Source organism: Garra rufa, chromosome 2 (assembly GCF_049309525.1).
Source record: "Garra rufa chromosome 2, GarRuf1.0, whole genome shotgun sequence".
Lineage (NCBI taxonomy): Eukaryota > Metazoa > Chordata > Actinopteri > Cypriniformes > Cyprinidae > Garra > Garra rufa.
The window spans coordinates 7,863,561-7,882,331 of NC_133362.1; the positions used below are offsets into that span (position 1 = coordinate 7,863,561).

The following is an 18,771-nucleotide window of genomic DNA, read 5'->3' on the forward strand; positions in this document are numbered from 1 at the left end:
TTTAATAATATTTCTAATTCTTTAATAAAAAAAAAAAAAAGAGGAATCATATAGTTGGAAACACTTTCAAAAAAATTTTTTGGGACGCATTGAAATTTCAGCTGTGGAAAATTATCGGCCAAAAACATTTTTTCCGCAGCTGAAATTTCAATTTTCAGTAACTAAAATTTTGGTGCATCCCCAAAAAAACGAGAAAAACCGCCAAAGATATAAGCCAAAAAAAAAAAAAAAAAAATTATATATATATATATATATATATATAGCATTGAAGGACTATTTGGATAATTAAAACAACAACAACCACAAAAAACAACAATCAAATGTCTAATTCAATGTCCAATTTTATTGTTTTTACTTCCAATTAAAATTGTGGTTTATTTTATTAGCTTGTATTTTTTAAATGATTTAATATTAATTAATAAAAAAGAAATAATTATTACAAAAGTATTTCAGGTTTCAGTTTTCAGTCAAGTACATCCATCATTTTCAGATTCAGAATTTTCATTTTGGAGAATCCATAATTTTTAAGCGTTTAAAAGTAGATTTAAAGTAGTTTGATTCAAACAAACTCTGGTGTTACTGCTTTGTTAGTGCGGTTCATTTGAGTAAGTGTGAATGCTGCTATCCAAAACCCTTGGCGTGCACCAAACAAGCGGACCGAGACCACTAAAAAGCTGGGTCTTGATCTGCTTCCAAACGAACTCTGGTGCGGTTGGAATGAAACATGAATGCAACAAGGACCAAAAACTTCTTAACGAACCAAAAACAGGAAGTAATGACAAGATGCAATGCTATGCAAAATTATTTCTCGAAGGGAACAAGCGGTGTATCCAAAACAAAATGACTTCGACTTAGCTTTAAGTCGAACGCACCTTTCCCTTTTGTTTGGAGTGTTTAGTGAGTTCTGTCACGAAATATACGTCATTTAACCCGACCAATCATGCTGTAAATGCATCACTATGCCTTCAGGTTCAGTATCTTTAGGTTCACTGTCAAAAATGCCAGTGTGAATGCTAAGCGGACCAGGATTAAATGTATCATTTTCCTTTTTAGTCTGGACCAATTGGACCAAATGAACCAAACCACAAGTGTGAACACACCCCAAGTGTGAACAAGGATCTTAAACAAAGGCATTTATAAAATCCCCATGGGAAAATACTTGTGGGTGGTCACTATTACAATCAAAACTTCTACAATTGTTACTGGCACACTTAATTGCGCTAAACAATTGGAACGTCAAATAAGATTAACGAGATGCATTAAATTCAACCATGTTAAATGGATTTAATAAACCGCACATGTTAATGCATTGCCTTTGGCAGCCGTCGAACTGTTCATTTTGTCTTGCCTGTAGACGTCAGACTAGGGTCTCTAGGAGGCTTTGGGACAGATGGCTGGGACATCCACCCCGCTGCTGTTCTTCTGAACTCAATGCTAATGCCGAGTCATGAAAACAAATAGCGCATGACAGAAAACGTTACAAGCTTGTGACGGCCAAGCTCTAATAAAAGCATCAGGTTGCAAATGATCCATATTACAGAGAGCCATTCACAGAGAGTCCTTCTTTATTTATGTTCAATTAGGCCTGCTGCCACACGGACAGATCTTGTGATTTCCCGGCATTGCGCATTCGAAACACATACTGCAGAGTCTGACAGCCAACAGTCTGAATATATACAGACAGCCTCGTCTTGACAAACCCGTGAAGGCCTCATGTTGAAAGCATCCTGATGTCGTAAGGCCTAGTGCTGATAGACTGCTGCTCTTTCACCTGTTTTTGAAACGTCTGTTGTAGACAACAGTGTAGACAACAGATCAATGAGAGAACTGATTCCGAAAAGGTCACTGCAAAGTACGGCAAAGCATGTGCTTTCCTGTAACATGCTGACACTTGTTAAGTTCTGAGCTGAACTGAAAGTTGTGACCTCGACAAGTCTGACAAGACTATAAACCACTGCTGATTTATTTGTTATATTCAATTATTTATCTAGCTCATGATGTTGCTTTCAATTTATCTATTAAACAAATGGACTTTCTTGAAACGGAGAGAAATTATATTCCAGTTTGCTTCCCAAGGAAACCCTTGAAACTTTCAAGCAGATAAGAACAACATCATGTAACATTTCTCCAGTGCTGCTGCTGAAACTCTTAATCTATAGCACAACCTCACTGACCTCATTTGTGCATGTATCATTAGACTCGACTCAGCAAAACTCACATGATCTTTAACAGTAGTTACGGTGTCTATAGCCCTATTTGGACATGTGGACGCAAGTTACTTTCACCATTTACAGGCGTTTCGCTGTGATTTTATTGCCGTCCAAATATAGAATGTCGGTATTTATCTCACCACCCGCATAAAACTCCACGGCCGAATTACCTACTGTAATTCACATGCATATTTATTTCTGAAATGCTAGAAAATATTCAAAAGAACAATACTTCATACTTTATTGAAAGCTGAATAAATAAGCTTTCCATTGACGTATGGTTTGTTAGGATAAGACGATATTTGGCAGAGACACAGCTACTTGAATATCTGGAATCTGAATATTGAGAAAATCACCTTTAAAGTTGTCCAAATGAAGTTTTGATGGGAAATTTAAAAAAATATCTTAATTGAACATGATCTTTACTTAATATCCTAATGATTTTTGGCAAGAAAAATCGATAATTTTAACAGGAGATTTAAATAATCAAATAATAAATAGGATTTTATATTATAAAATATGCTTGGAATAACGAGAATACATTATACACAATAATACAAACAAATTTGTAACTTTATTTTATATATAGCAGTAGGGCTGCCACTAATGACTATTTTTATATTGATTAATCTATTGACTAATTTATCGATTAATCTAAACAACAAATTTCCCACAAAAAAAATAAACAATTTTACTTAAACATTAAACTTTTTTTTATATATATAAATTAATGAATTGGAGACGCTTTTAATTATTAAAATCTAATGAAACCTTTAAAATGGAATCCAGATTCTAGACAAATAATGGAAAAGAATTTGGTAAAAAATAAAACTGTAAAACTAACTTAACTAGACAGGCTTTTGATTAAAAAACAAAAACAAATTAACCATTAAAATAGAGTACAGAAAAATTCAGAAAATTTGGAAATAAAACAGATTTCATAGGGCCCTGTAAATGTACTTTTTGTGGTAATAAAAATTACTTAAAATACATATATAATAGTAATGAGACAATAATTAGTCTGAAATACATTATGTATTATAAACAATCAACCTGATGTACATTATGTACATCATTAAAACAAAGGCCTGCAGAGAGCACCATAGTGTTGGGCGATATGCTCAATTTTCATATCGTCCTATCGTCAGCCTCTGAGATCGCCGATACACGTTACTATCGTGCTAATTTATTTAATAATATGTAAATGTGTCAATATGTAATAAATTCCTTATTCGTTTCGTAAGGGTAGTGCATGTGACTTGTGACACAGTTGTGCGTGTACAGAGCGCTGACGGTAGTTCTGCCAGAGTTTACTTTCGGTTTCATTCTCTGCTATCTTCAGGGAGCGGTAAATGTGCGTGCCTGAATGTAAATGAATGTATCTTTCTGTACCCGTCAAATTGCGATAATGCTACCGCTATATGTCTGATCTTTGTCATCAGTTCATGTTGTAGTTCAGTTTAGGGATGCACCGATCCACATTTTTTCACTTCCGATCCGATTCCGATACCTGAATTTGGATATCTGCCGATACCGATACTATTCCGATACCAGAGCTCTATTTGCTTTTATATCACTATGACTATTATCATTATTGTTGATTTTATGAGGCTGTAACAAACTTCTCTACAAGCAAGTCTAAGTATCTCCCAAAAAGCAACTTGAGGTAAGTATGAGGTTAGAAAATGGCAGAAATCCCATCCTGAAAACAAATATGCAACTTTAAGGGTTTAAATTGATATTTATTTAAATTTCAAGACAGGGTTACTAGATACTAGTGCAATATACACTCTTGTTGCATAAAACAAAAAGGTTTTCAAATATTTGAAATAAAAAATAAATATTCACACTATAAATAGAACAATGTGCATCTGATCAACATAAATTCAGTAAATTCTTGCTTGTGTAGCAGCAACAAAATAAGGTTTTCAAATGTTAAACATTTTGAATAAAAGTGCAATAAGTGCACTTTTCGGATCAGCAAAAAACAAACAAAACAAAAAAAAGTTTGTTGTTTATTAATTACTGAATGCTTACTTTAAGTACTTCTAATCCACAGCAAAAACTAGCTGAACTAATATAATAAGTAACAAAACAAGAACACTAACACAAATGACAAGTGTAGATGAATACAACATAAAGTTACTAATAAAATCAATACTAGTATTCAGGTGCAGAAATTTAATAATTCATTGATAAATAACTAGTGCTTCTCACTGCATGTATTTATAGGATGCTGTCTCTTTAAGGCCTAATGCACGTAATACTGGCACGCATCTCCTTCTCAGCTGTTTCGGTTCACTGAAGACATAACCGACGGTGTTACCAGAATAAAACAACGGGTATTTAAACATAACTTTGTATGAATGTTTCTGTTCAAGAGACGTTAAAGAGTAATCAGTCTGTCTGTGAATCGCGCAGTTTGAATCACGTCTCTCTCTCTCTCTCTCTCTCTCTCTCTCTCTCTCTCTCTCTCTCTCTGTGCGCGTGCTCGCTTCAGGTGTGTGCGGCAACGTTAAAAACAGAAAATAACACGCACGAAGTCTACAAATTATAAACTTTTACTCTATGATGGGTAATATTTAACAGTTAATCTACTAAATAAATCCACGAGGTGCCACCTCTCGGAACAACGGCTTTGCAAACATTGCACGTTGCTGTCTTTGCGGCGTTTCCGACCGTAAAGTATTTCCACACAGCGGACATGTATGACGCTCAATGCTAAACTGCTACCTGCAAACTGAAGATTTTCTGAAAGGAGGCATGTCATCTCTCTCAGTGTCTCATTGGAGCACAGACACATCACCTAGCCCGGGATCACTTGTGAAGTCATTTCAGCAGACAGCACTGTACGTAGACATAACTCTGGATCGGAAATTTCTCTAGGTTGGATCGGAAATTTCCGATCCATTAATTAAGCTGGTATCGGAACCCGATACCGATACTGGATCGGATCGGCCCCATCCCTAGTTCAGTTCATATTGAATATGGAGAAGCGATGTGCGTGTAATTCACGTGCATATGTTTAGCGCCATTTTATCGCATCGTAATTCTAGTTAACGCATACAGATGTTACTGAGGTGAATGCTTATGTTTACTATATACAGACGGATTCTGATATATCATATTTATTTCAGCCTAAACCACATTTTCTACCTCTGTTATCCTAATGACTGCCTACACTTAAGTCTACACTTAATCTATGTACACTGTATGATGAATAAATCTCTAACCCATTTTCACTATACACATCTGCGGCGCAACGCAGCCACTGTATGCTTGCGTTTATACCGCGGCAAGTTTCTGAGGCATCCTAGAACCGACTCTCCACGCTGCATCGCTAAAGTTAGGTGACTTTTTGACGGATAATGTTAATAATCGTCTTACTATCGTCAAAGGCATCAGCAACAGGCGATATCTCTGACTATCATCGATATACGATACTATCGTCTATTGGCACAACCCTAGAGCAGCAATGACCTGACGATTGTTTTTACACTTTACTGCCCAATCTAACCCTTATTTAATATTGACTAAACAACATTTAAGTCAAATGTCCACATAATCTTTAATATTTGGCCATATCTTTACCACAGGAATGCTATAGCCACAGTAATTGAATAAATATGTGGACATCAAAATGTGTAAACTCAGAGTGAGGGTTTAAAAGTTTTTTTTTTTTTAAATCACTATGAACACGCAACATGAAAATGAGAATTGTTAAAAATCGAATAGTCGATTAAAATCTGCCCTATATAGCAGCGTGTTCCCGGGTTTGTAGGATCACGGAACTCGCTCCTCCACTGTGAATAAATTGCCGTCCAAATCCATGAGTTCTATCAATGAGGTGATATGTAAATAAATGTATTTTTAAACGTGCATATAAGAAACAATTACTGTCCGAATAGGGCGTATGAAAAGTTCATCATCTCAGGCCAACAGTACTGGTCTATACAAGTTCACAACACCTGCGGCATTTACTAATATCAAGGTTGGGCAAAACTGGGAATTAAAACAAAGAGTCATGAGTCTAAATTTTAATTAAATTGGCCACAAATCACATGATGCTGGAATGACCGGAAAAGTAATTTAACTTTAATTGTGATTCAGACAACTTCAACAGAAGAAGTTAGTCACTGCCCAACACAGGTTTTGCTATAAAATAATTTGACTAATTGTGCCTATTAGTTCTCTGATTTGTACTTGTAGAATAAATTATATCAACATAGTTCTCTAAAACAATTAACAAAGGGATTGTAAATTATTTTAATTCTGCCTTACAGCACCACAAAATAAACTTTATAAAATATAAATGTATTTATTCATTACACAATATTTTGTTTAAATTGGAAAATTACACTAGCAGTCAAAAGTTTTTTAAAAGAAGTCTCTTCTGCTCACCAAGCCTGCATTTATTTGATCCAAAGAACAGCAAAATCAGTCAAATTTAGAAACATTTTTACTATTTAAATTTTTTTTGAATCTGTTTTAAATTGTAATTTATTCCTGTAATTTAAATGCTGAATTTTCAACACCATTATTCCAAACACATGATCCTGCAGAAATCATTGTAATATTTTGATTAAACTTTTATTATTTAATTATTATGTTGAAGACAGCTGAGTAGAATTTTTCAGGTATTTTGATGAATAGAAAGTTCAGAAGAACAGCATTTATCTAAAATCTTTTGTAACATTATAAATGTTTTTATCATCACTTTTGATCAATTTAAACCGTCCTTGCTAAATAAAAGCATTAATTATAATTTAATATAACTTTCTCAAAAAAATGATACTGACTCCAAGCTTTTAAATAGTATAGTGTATAATATTACAAAAGCTTTTTATTTCAGATAAATGCTGATGTTCTTTCTATTCATCAAAGAATCCTGAAAAAAATGTGCTCAACTTTTTAAATTATTGATGATAATAATAATAAACATTTCTTGAACAGCAAATTAGCATATTAGAATGATTTCTGAAGGATCATGTGACACTAAAGACTGGAGTGATGATGCTGAAAATGTATGAATTACATTTTAAAATGTATTCAAATAGAAAACAGTTATTTCAAATAATAATAAAAAAAAATCTGTATTTTGGATCAAATAAATGCAGGTTTGGTGAGCAGAAGAGACTTCTTTAAACATTAAAAATCTTGATGTCCAACAGTGTTACTAGAGTGTAAAAATTATATTATTATAATGAAATATATACAAGTTAAATACAAATTAAATACACATGATAACATTTGTGACCCTGGACCACAAAACCAGTCATAAGTGTCATTATTTCTTGTCAAAAAAAAAATAAAATAAAATAAAATAAAATTGTATTTTAGGCTATTGCTACAAATATACCCCGTGCAAATTGACTGGTTTTGTGGTCCAGGGTCACATTTATCATTTAATGTTTATGGAGATGTGTATAGAATGTTTGAGTGATTCATTTTGAAAAATGAAACATTATTAAAAACTATAGGAATCTGACTGGTGCACAACTGTGCATAATACATTAGCCATACTACTTTTTAATGGAGAGTTGCCTCATGTAAGCAAGTGACTTTGGATCATTCAAACAACTGCTATTGCCTGTAAAAACCTAAAAAACAAACAAACAAGTGATTCCTACACTCAAGTCATGCTATCATTCTGCAGTGCTTACAAATACCATCACCTTCATGCCCTGTTGGACTACACTTTAGAGTCTTTCATGAGACGCACAGACAAATCGAATGCTGTGGATAGGAATGCGTCGTTCTGATAATCTGTTCTTTCCAGAGGTTGTTGGCCTCAAGGTGAAAGGAAACTGTCGATCATTAACCACATTACAAGACTCAGGTAATACTGGCACAGTTTCACGGTGCTAACATCAGAGCTGTAAATAACATATTATGACATCATTTCCAAGGTCAGTGTGATACCGATTCACAAACATTATTTATCAGCAATCTTCAATGGAATATTACAGCAGAGTTACTTTCGGTGGAATGTGTTATACAAGTACAATTACTCCTTCACTGTTTTTTACTGCAGTATCACTGTCTGCTACTGAATTTTATTACCTGTATCTACCATGTATTACCTGATTCAGTCCTGAACTATTTTAACCTGTACTTTATTTTCATTTTCATATTCTACTAGGGTTGGGTATCAAGAACCAAAATTTCCAATAACCAGGTTCCGGGCCGGAACTGACTTCACTTTAGGGCTGGGCGATATGGCTGAAAACTATATCACGATATCAGTGTTTCATATCGGTCGATATCGATAATTATTGATATTGTTTATGACCCATTTAAAATAAGGACCAGGAGAAAAATATATTACATTCAAACATTTTTATTTTAAACTTAACCTGCCTCTGATCATAATCCCCTCAGTTATTAAGAGGGAAATGTCAACAACCATGGAAAACACAAATAATTAAAATGTAAACATAAGTCTAAAGTCACAATATACACTTAATTATCTCTTAATCCTCAATTCAATTCATTGTCAATGAAGTAAATGGTCAAGCTAATGTATGGCCCAGAAGTACGGCTTGACCACAGGTCAGAGGTTGTTGCAAAGTACTTGGCTGATAATATTTTTTGCTGCACAGATTTTTGATTGCCAGTAGCCAATGTTACTTCTTTCCCGGTACTTTAGCCTACTTTGTGTAATAACAAAAACATTTATTTCAGTGAAAAAATAAGTCCAAAACTTAACATTTTGAACAATAGGGCCCTACAATCTTTTGCTTTTTCAGAAATTCTTGTTTTAATTTCTCTGATAATCAAATGAAAGCTAAAATCACTGATTTATTTTGAAAAAATTTAAATAAACGGAGCTTTACTGTTAAAATTAATACATGAAAGAAATTATATTCAGTTAAAAAAAGGTTTAATAATAATAGTATTTTTTCAGCAATTAAGTGGTGACTCTTTTTTATTTTACTTTTTATTTTTTATCATATATATTGTTTTATGTAAATTATTTAAATGTGAACATATAAACACCTACATTATAGCCTACATTACAAAGGAATACAAGACTAATACTGTTCTGTTACATGTTAAACCGTACTTTTATTTTGACAGGTTGCCAAGAAGTTTCAGTCTGTATACAGTATGAAGCTGGTTTCACTAATGAAACGGTAAAATTGACAAAAAGTGACACTCACAGCAGCTTTGGAGATGTATTTATTGGAGTTTGTCTGTTCATGTGAGATAAAAAGGCCAAAAATTAGCGGGAGCGTCACGTGTGCAGTATGCATGCAGGGAAAATAAAGCGCGTCTCCTCCATTCATACATATAGAGGCAAACGGAACATGCAGGATTCTTATTGAAACGGTCTTTTTGCATTTCAGTTTTCACAGACACTAGTCCATATCGCGATTTGAATTAATTAACAGACCAACTTTTGATTTAGTAATCAAAAAATCGACGAATTCCGCGGCATTCCGCCCTACAGTAAAGTCCGTTTTTATGAATGGAGTCCGCGATCCCGTCTGTGAGGAGACATTGTAAACGCGCGATCATGTAGAGACAGAAATGACATGCCGTCGTGTAAATAAGATAAATAACATAAGGCTATTTAGTTTGTTTAATACAACAACAAGGACCCGTTCTGTAGGAAAGATAACCTTAACTTCTATTGTGATCTGGCACTATAGAAAATAAAATTAACTGGACGTTAAAGGGGGGCTGGGCGGGCCGACGAAGAATACAAAATAAACGTTTTATCGAACACATTTTTTATTGATATCGATCACGTGTCTATCGCGATATATATCGTTATCGTTTTATCGCCCAGCCCTACTTCACGTTCACATTTATTGAGCAGTATGTACGAAATACGTCAGTATATCATCATAAACAGTGTTTTTGGGTCTTTAAAGGGGTCCTATTATGCTTTTTCACCTTTTGAATTTTAGCCAGTGTGTGGTGTGTATGTTTGGACATAAAAAACATCTACAAAGGTACAAATCTCAAAGTCCACTCCATTTAAAATTTTGAACGGCTCCTTTGGACTACAGTGTTTAAAAGCCTCAGTAAAAGCCTCCTTTAGCGATCCGATGTGTTTTTGTAAGAAAAATATCCATATTTGTAACATAATCAATTTAATCTAGTTTGCGCAGTTGTACAGGGGACTTGCTGTGGCAGGACTGATACGCAGTCTAAGCTGTTCGCCAAACGCAACACAGTGGGATTGCTAACCAATCACAATACATTTAGTTTTTCAGAAGGTGGACCTTCATCAAACCCTGAACTAATCGAGCCATTTGTGCCAGCCTGGGAAGAAAGATATTGTAATAATGTAAATTAGGTGTAAAATAATGCATTTTTCACATGAGAGCATGTTCTAGTGCACCCCCAAAACAAAATAAAGACTTTGTAAAAGAGCATAATGGGACCCCTTTAAGTGAACGTAAACAGATGAGATAGAAAACACATGTGTAACATTTTTAGATCTGTATTCGGTGTTAAAGAGACAGCAGTCTAATAAACGTGCCGCCTGTCATTGTTAATCAAAGAACAAATGAAAATCATTAACTGACTGAATATCTTTTGTAAGTTTAATGAGGATTAATCAATATTTTATTTATGAAAGAAAACTATGCAGTGTTTTTAAACTTTGATTTTAATTTCTGTACCTGACATTTGTTCAGTTTTATTCATTTATGCTATTGCTAATTGATTTGTTCGTTCCTACTTTATTACTTGTCTTTAACAATTTAATATTTGAAATATATATTAGTCTAGTTGTCTTTTTCTGTGGAATGTTTTGGTAAAACCATAGGCAAAAGACAAAATAAATGTGTTTGACATCTAAATGTTTGACTTTAAATTTTTTAATGGATTGTTTTATCTTATTGGAATCGGTTTTAGGAATCGATAAGAATCGGAATCGATAAGCAGAATCAGAATCGGAATCAATAACCCTATATGCCACCTCCTTATGTCTAGGGATGCACAGAATGTTCGGCAACCGAAATTATTCGCAGGAAAATAGCAAAAAAAAAAAAAAAGGTCTTTAATATATAAAAAGCAAAAAGGGCGAATAAATTATACCGAACAATGACGTGACGCGATCAAATAGAGGCGCAAACTAATTTTTTCTTTAAAAAGCAAAACAAAACTGTAAAAAGTAAATATTGCCTATTTAATTTATACAATGGTGAAAAAAATTGGCAAAATACATGGTGGAAAAACAAGAAAAATCGGCTTTTGCGTGTAATTTTGTTTGGCTGTGGCTAAGAATTTTTATTTCTGTGCATCCCTACTTATGTCTCTTCTGTCTGAATGCAATTGTGTCTCATTTTTTGTGAAAATGATTCTCATTAGAATCATTTAGATGTTCAGTGAACCCTGTTCAAATAAATAGGACAGGAAATGACAGATAAAAGTTGAAGGATGTGATGGTGGATATGCCTATATCACACACAGTCCTCTGAAGTATTTCAGGTATTAAAAATATGAAACACTGAAATACAACCAAACAGAAATCAATACAGGAACAGTACAATTATGAGATACTGGCAGTGGTCACATTTTTCAGTTGAAATTATGGTCACAGCAACACAAAGATAATTCTATTACAGAGACTATGGGCCAGATTTACTAAACAGGGCAGATGGGAGGGGAAAAATCTTTGTGTGATTTAGTGACAGTGCGCACATTAAAGATCATTTCCATAATGACCAGTGCAATTTACCAAGAGCAGGGCAAATTATGTCTGCTTTAAGACATGCTTTTTTAAACGTTAAATAAAGGTGCAAATACCAGTAATTTGCAGAGTGAAAACAATAGTAAATCACGTTGTGTGATTCATTTTAATTTCTCTTTTTCCATAAATTTTTTGCCGTCTAAAAATGAAAACTCCTAAAAAATGCATATTCAATGAGATCAGGTGCAAAAATAACTCTGCAAGAATAAAAGATGGTTTGCGCTGGTGCAAGCTGTTAGTAAATCTGGCCCTATATGCCCTTTTCTGAAACACTGCACTATAAAGAGCAGTGATAAATTAAAATATTGGCCAGAGCGATTTATGAGCTGAATTTAGTCATTTTCAAATTTCTTAAGGGATTTGTATTTGTGTATACTTATTCTTTTTTCTTTAGTTTGGTTTTTATAACTGTTGCCTTAATGATTTGATTTTTTTCTATTAAGTAAAAAAAAAAAGCTGAAAAACATATGCGTAAAATTGCTCCTAAATCCCTTTCCGAAGTAAATGATCCGCACTCTGAATTTCTGATCTAAATCTAATTCTAAATCTAGATTTGCGATCCATGCTCTGAAGTCCCAATCTGAATGATGATTTGCGTACCATCATTTCAGACCAGGACTCGGATCACAGATCACAAATCATTTGACTTAGATCTGAAATTTGCATATTGTGAATTATTTGATTTAGATTGGAACTCAAATCATTTGATGTGAATCATTCAATTTGTGAAATGATTCACAAACCAGTTTCCAATCTAAATTAAATGATTCACAATACCGCACTCTGAAGTCCCGATCTGAATCAACTGATTCACAATCATCACAATCATGCAATGGTTTAACTGATTCAGAGTTTCGAAAATCTTATTTTACCCATTACTACATGCTTTTTAAAACCCTTAAAAGCAATGTTGAAATTCGAAAAAGAATGGCTCTTTTAATTCGATTTGGTTTTTGCTAGTAAATCGCTTGAAATGAATGATCGAAGTGACGAGTTTGAATCAATCGGAGCAGTTCCAGCATAAATGACTCAATTGATTTGGTTCATCTATTCCTCTTCAGCCATGTTTACAGCTACTAGCTTAGCTCGATTATTTTCTAACATTAACCGAATAAGAGAAAAAGGCATGATGTTTGCTGAATTGTGTGAATTTTGTGTGAAAAGCTTATTGTGCTTATTGAGAAAATTAAACAGTTATTTCATAGATACATTGTCTTTCAACAATTCAATTTTCAAAAAGTCAGATTCAAGTACTCTAAGCACCTTGTAAGTTGTGTTCTGGTTCTTTGGACCAGGAGAAGTTTTCTTTTTCACAAAAATGCTAATTAATGTTATTGCATTGGACTAAAACTCACTACATTTGCTCACACAGGGTATAACAACTTCCCAAAAAAGTTTTGTACTTTCTGGGTTTTTTCCCCCACCTTATTACACTTGTCAAAATGACTTGCCAACCTAACAAGTAGGGCTGGGCGATATGGCAAAAATGTAATCTCGATAATTTTTTTCCCATATTGAACGATAACGATATATATTTCGATATAAGCTGTTGATGTTGCCAGCTTTAAAATAGTATCCCAACAATGACTAAAGCCACAAAAAGGAAAGGGTTCATTAAATTACATTTAAAGTATAGTTTATTAACAAAAACAGATTACAGATTTGGCCTTAAAAATTAAAACAACTTACTAAAATAAATTAAAAAAATAAAAGTTGTGACAGAGTATGGTAAATGAGAGTAAATGTACAAAATGTAAACATAAAATTATTGTAAAAACATAATTTGTAACACAATTATTTATTTATTTATTATTATTATTATTAACACAATTGTTTATTTTCTCTATTATAGGTTGAGCTATTTAAATTAGAGGCAACCACTGCATTTTGAAACAATCTACAGTATAAATAACAAAAAAATACGACACGGTTCTTTCTTAATCGTATTAAGTGCAGACAATTCAGCCATAATCTAAGTAGGCTACTCTCTAAATATTCAAAGTGCAAATAGAGACGGATATTTCAAGCATGATACAGAGCTATAGACAAACACAACCAATCATAGCCTACATACAAATAACAGCCTAGATATGTCATGTAGCCTAATTTGCGTGCATTGGGGGGATTAAAATTGCTTTTGAATGCGCGTGCGTTTTTTTTCTTTTCGGTTTCAGTTTTAACAATCGCGCCAAACTCTCAGCTGAGCTAAGAGTCATTTTTCATGTAGCCAAACCACTTATATAACGGAATTCGTGCTACCTTTTTTGTCGTCAATTTCAACATCTTTGGATAATAACTCGAAGTTAGTTTCACTTTCGTCGCTGCTTCCTCTCTTTTTTTTGTCGTCCTGGTGTTAAGTTTGCTTCGCAAAGTGCGGTAGGAAATGAACTTTGTACTTTGACGTGCACACGCACGCTGTACGCTGATTGGCTGTTGTCGCATATTTCTACTGTGTGATTGGCTCTTAGATTAATCCATATCGAGCAAAAAATGTCTAGAGCCTATCATCGTTATTAACATACATTTTATCGCGATTCGATATGATATCGTTTATCGGCCCAGCCCTACTAACAAGTAAGATAACTTCTTTTATTTTTTTCGTTATGCTTCTAAATATTATTAGCAAATCTTGGATTAAATCTTTTTAGCAACTTGTTTTCTTTCCATTAGCACAGGTGTTGTATTTCTTTTATTAACTGACTGATCGTAGGCCTCAGTGAGCTTACGCACCTCAGTTTTTGAGTGAGACTGCCAAAATTATCCACTAATAATGCTTTTTTCCATTTTAAAACGGAGTTGCATAAGCTCAGATAAATGAGGCATATGACCAAACAGTTTCAAAGAGAAATAGAAAACCTGAGTGAATTAAAAAAGACAAACTGACAAAAAGATTTGGTGATAACAGCATGAGAGATTTTTGACCGGGAACATTTTCAATGGCAGATTACTGATAAACCAGTACTAAACTATCTGTTTTGTAACTGTTTGAATACTGACAAACACCATAAAAACAGGTGGTAAAGAGAAAGCCAAATGATGAATGAAAGTTTTTCCCACTATAACTTTAAATGTGACTAGTCACTAACAAAAAAAACGTTAACAGTATTTTATGTCCCATTTGTAACTGTAATAGTAGCTATTTTATGTCATTTACTGTTAAAATTACAATCATTTATGCTTCCAAAAAGTAGTGAATTCAAAGCTAATAGAGCGTGGTCAGTCTTTCACCCTGGGCTCTTGATATCAGTAACTGCCATTGACTACTAATAAACCAAACCAAAGCCTGAGGGCAACAATACTAGGGCTCACATGGAGAAAGTACATTTGAATCTTGTTTGCTATACCATACAAACTGTACATTCTCATCTGGGAGAACACAGGATTTGAAGTGTGACAAACAGAACATATGGTGCACCCCAGGAGCAGTTGTTGCCTTGCTGAGGAAGACCTGTTTGAAAGGAGCTTTGTAAGATCTGACGCTCTCCTCAGTTTCATAAAATCCAGCCAAGCCCAAAGGGTAAACTGCATTCTGACTCCAGAGACAATATTAAACTTGGAGTGAAGCCTTTATCCTTTTGAAACGCACGGAAACGGTTTTAAAACTGTATCCAATTTCTAGAAGCCATCTCCAAGACACCAATGAGCTCAATATATTGATTTTCGTTGCACTAAGCTGTGCCGAAGGCCAAAAGTGAGGATCATAGAGCAGTGGCAGAATACATTGAGCAACCTTCTGCTACTACAACAGAAATGGAGTGATTTGCCACAGGATAATCAAAGTTGGCGGATTGAAGGCTTAGTAAAGTTAAAACATATCACAAAGTCAGGAATACTAATAAACAACTTGAACTCAAGGCACAAAACAAGTAAAACTCTAAAGGTTAAAAGTGATTTTGTTATGAAACATGAAAGCTGCCATAGATGCACACAATAAGCAACATAACCTTCTTTTTTATATAACTACAATATCATGCTTTCTTGATCTCTCTACGCTGAAACATGACATTTTGAATTATTTTCTTGTGAACCATACTCCAATAAATTGTAATACACCTTCAAAAAATTTTTTGTTCTACCAGTCAAATGTTTTTGAATAGTATTTTTTTTTTAAAGGAAAACAGTAAAATTTAAAACAGCAAAACTGTAAAATTGTTAAATATTTTTACCATTTAAAATAATAGATTTTTTTTAATTTGAATATATTTTCAAATGTAATTTATTTATGGGACTTCAAAGCTGAATTTTAGCATCATTACTAGTCGCTAGCCTAGAATCTAGACGTGCCCCTAGGGCAGCAAATTACATTTGCTTCCAAGGGCAGTCTAGTTACTCTTCGTTCACTTGAGATTTCTAAAAATCCAAAATCGACCGGGCCAATCACGAGTCGGTGGGCTGGTTTAACATGATGACGACTGACGTGCGACCGTAAGTTCCGTCAGACATTCTCTGGTTCCGTGAGAGATAGAGCGATGGCTGCTGCTAGCAAACAACTTTCTTTCAAATCGGCTTTGGCCGCCACTCTGAAAGACTTGAAGTTAAGCTTTTCTCTGAGAAAAGAATAAGAAACTGCACTGAGGTCGTTCTTACAAAAGAAGGATGTGTCTGACTACGTTACCTTCTTCGTTGCTCTGATTGGTTGTAGCGCTATCCTATTGCGTGGAAAGGGAGTTTGAAAGACAACCGTTTATCCCACCCCTCCGATTGAGCCCTGTCTATGGAGAGTGCCCAGACCCTACATTTATGCGGGTCTGGCTCGTCAGGCTAACTAGTCGCATGATCCTTCAAAAAAACATTCTAATATTTTGATTTGCTGCTCAGAAAACATGTATTATTATTATGTTGAGAAATAGCTGAGTAGAATTTTTTTCTGGTTTCTTTGATTAATAGAAAGTTCAGAAGAACAGAAATCTTTTGTAACATTATAAATGTCTTTATCATCAATTTAAAGCATCCTTGCATCTTTCTATTCAAAGAATCCTGAAAAAAAATATATATATATTGATAATAAAAAAAAAGTTTCTTGAACAGCAAATCAGCATATCAGAATGATTTCTGAAGGACCATATGACATTGAAGACTGGAGTAATAATGAATGCTGGAAAAATATGAGCACAGGAATAAATTACATTTTAAAATATATTCATATATAAAGCAGTTCTTTTAAATAGTAAAAATATTTCACAATATTACTGGTTTTGCTGCAGTTTAGATCAAATAAACGCAGGCTTGGTGAGCAGAACAGAATTCTTTAAAAAACATTAAAAAAAACTTTTGACTGGTAGACATTTCTTGTACTTTCTGGGGATTTCCCCCCACCTTATTACACTTATCAAAATGACATCATGCCAACCTAACAAATAAGATAACTTTTTTCATTATGCTCCAAAATATTATTAGCAAATCTTGGATTAAATCTTTTTATCAACTTGTTTTCTTTCCATTAGCACAGCTGTATTTCTTTTAGTAACCGACTGATCGTAGGCCTCAGTGAGTTTTAATGAACGTTGCCAAAATTATCCACAAATAATGTATTTTTCCACTTTAAAACTGAGTTGCATAAGATCAGATCAATGAGGCCTATGACCAAACATAAAAAATGTTACTGTTCAAAAACTCTTGACTGGTAGTGTAGACCAGAGGTTTTCCATCTTGTAGATGCCGTGACTTCCATATATACACTTCATTTTAAATGCAGCTATATGTTTAGGTTTAAAGACCTAATTTGTACTCTGAAAATGTAAATATATGACATATTATTTGGAAAATCATTCATTTCTATTACTTACACTATTCTACCCACTATAATAGTCCTATAGTGTTAAATCTATTGTTTATTTAAAATAAATAAAACCTTTTGTTCTATCACATTTACTCACTGATTTATTTAGTTTTATTTATTTATATTTCCTTACAAAACCCTTCCCCTTTATTAGACTGTTTAATGCAGTATTCATATTCACAGAACATAAATTTAAAATTGTAAAAGCTCAAATTCAAAATAAAAGAACATTATATAACCTCTGTTTTAGATCCCTTCACAAAGCCCCGGTCATATTCTATTCCGATGGATCGGAATGTGTGTCAGTGGAGTACACCATAATCTGTCATGACGTTGTTGAGGATTGACACTAATCGGCAGATTAGCTATGCCACATATCACCCCAAGTACCTCAATATTAACCACAGCAAATACCATCAACAACATTTACTAGACTTTAGAAAAACAGCTGCAGCTAAATAAGGTGAGGCTAATCAACCCATGCCAACTAACATCAACATAATCATGTAAAATACACACTCGCTGTGAGACTACTACGTCTAAGCGGTATTAAATACACTTAACAAGTAATTATGTACCATTATATAATTTTAAAATACTTAAGAATGAAATTAAACACTTAGTTAGCTGTAGCTAATGCGCCCTAGCCGAAATGTTAGCCATTCAGGTGGGGTGATTTCTCATCATGCTGTTTAAATTATTTACGACTTGTAGCAGTTCACTTCTACTAAAACTACGCAACACGATTATTAGACTGACAACGCGTAAACTACTTCATTTAGATGGTACAAGTTAAGGTAACTCACCTGGCCGCAGTGGTTAAAGCCAAAGTAGCTCTCGGCTAGCTACTTCTGGAATATCCCAAAATAGCCGTAATAATCTCGGAATTCCAGGTCAGTATTTCCTCAGAACGATTTTAATAGTGTTCGGAAAAACAAAACGCCGAGGATTAGTCCATCATTCAGTCAGTGTCTCATCTGTACAACACTGACACTCAACAAGCCCTAGCATGGTTGTGATGGGTCGGGCCGGTGTATGAGCGGTTGATAGGCAACCCACGAACTGTTTCTCAG

At 34.0% G+C, this 18,771-nt stretch overlaps 1 protein-coding gene across 2 annotated transcripts in view; it reads right to left on the reverse strand.

Moving 5' to 3' along the window:
* Positions 1-18,724, reverse strand: part of tmem63ba (transmembrane protein 63Ba) — a 49,125-nt gene extending 30,401 nt beyond the window's left edge. For both annotated transcript variants that reach the window (XM_073833660.1, XM_073833659.1), the window contains exon 1: positions 18,505-18,724. The gene's annotated coding sequence lies outside the window, so the exon portion shown is untranslated. The remainder of the gene's footprint in view (positions 1-18,504) is intronic.
* Positions 18,725-18,771: the final 47 nt, after the last annotated feature.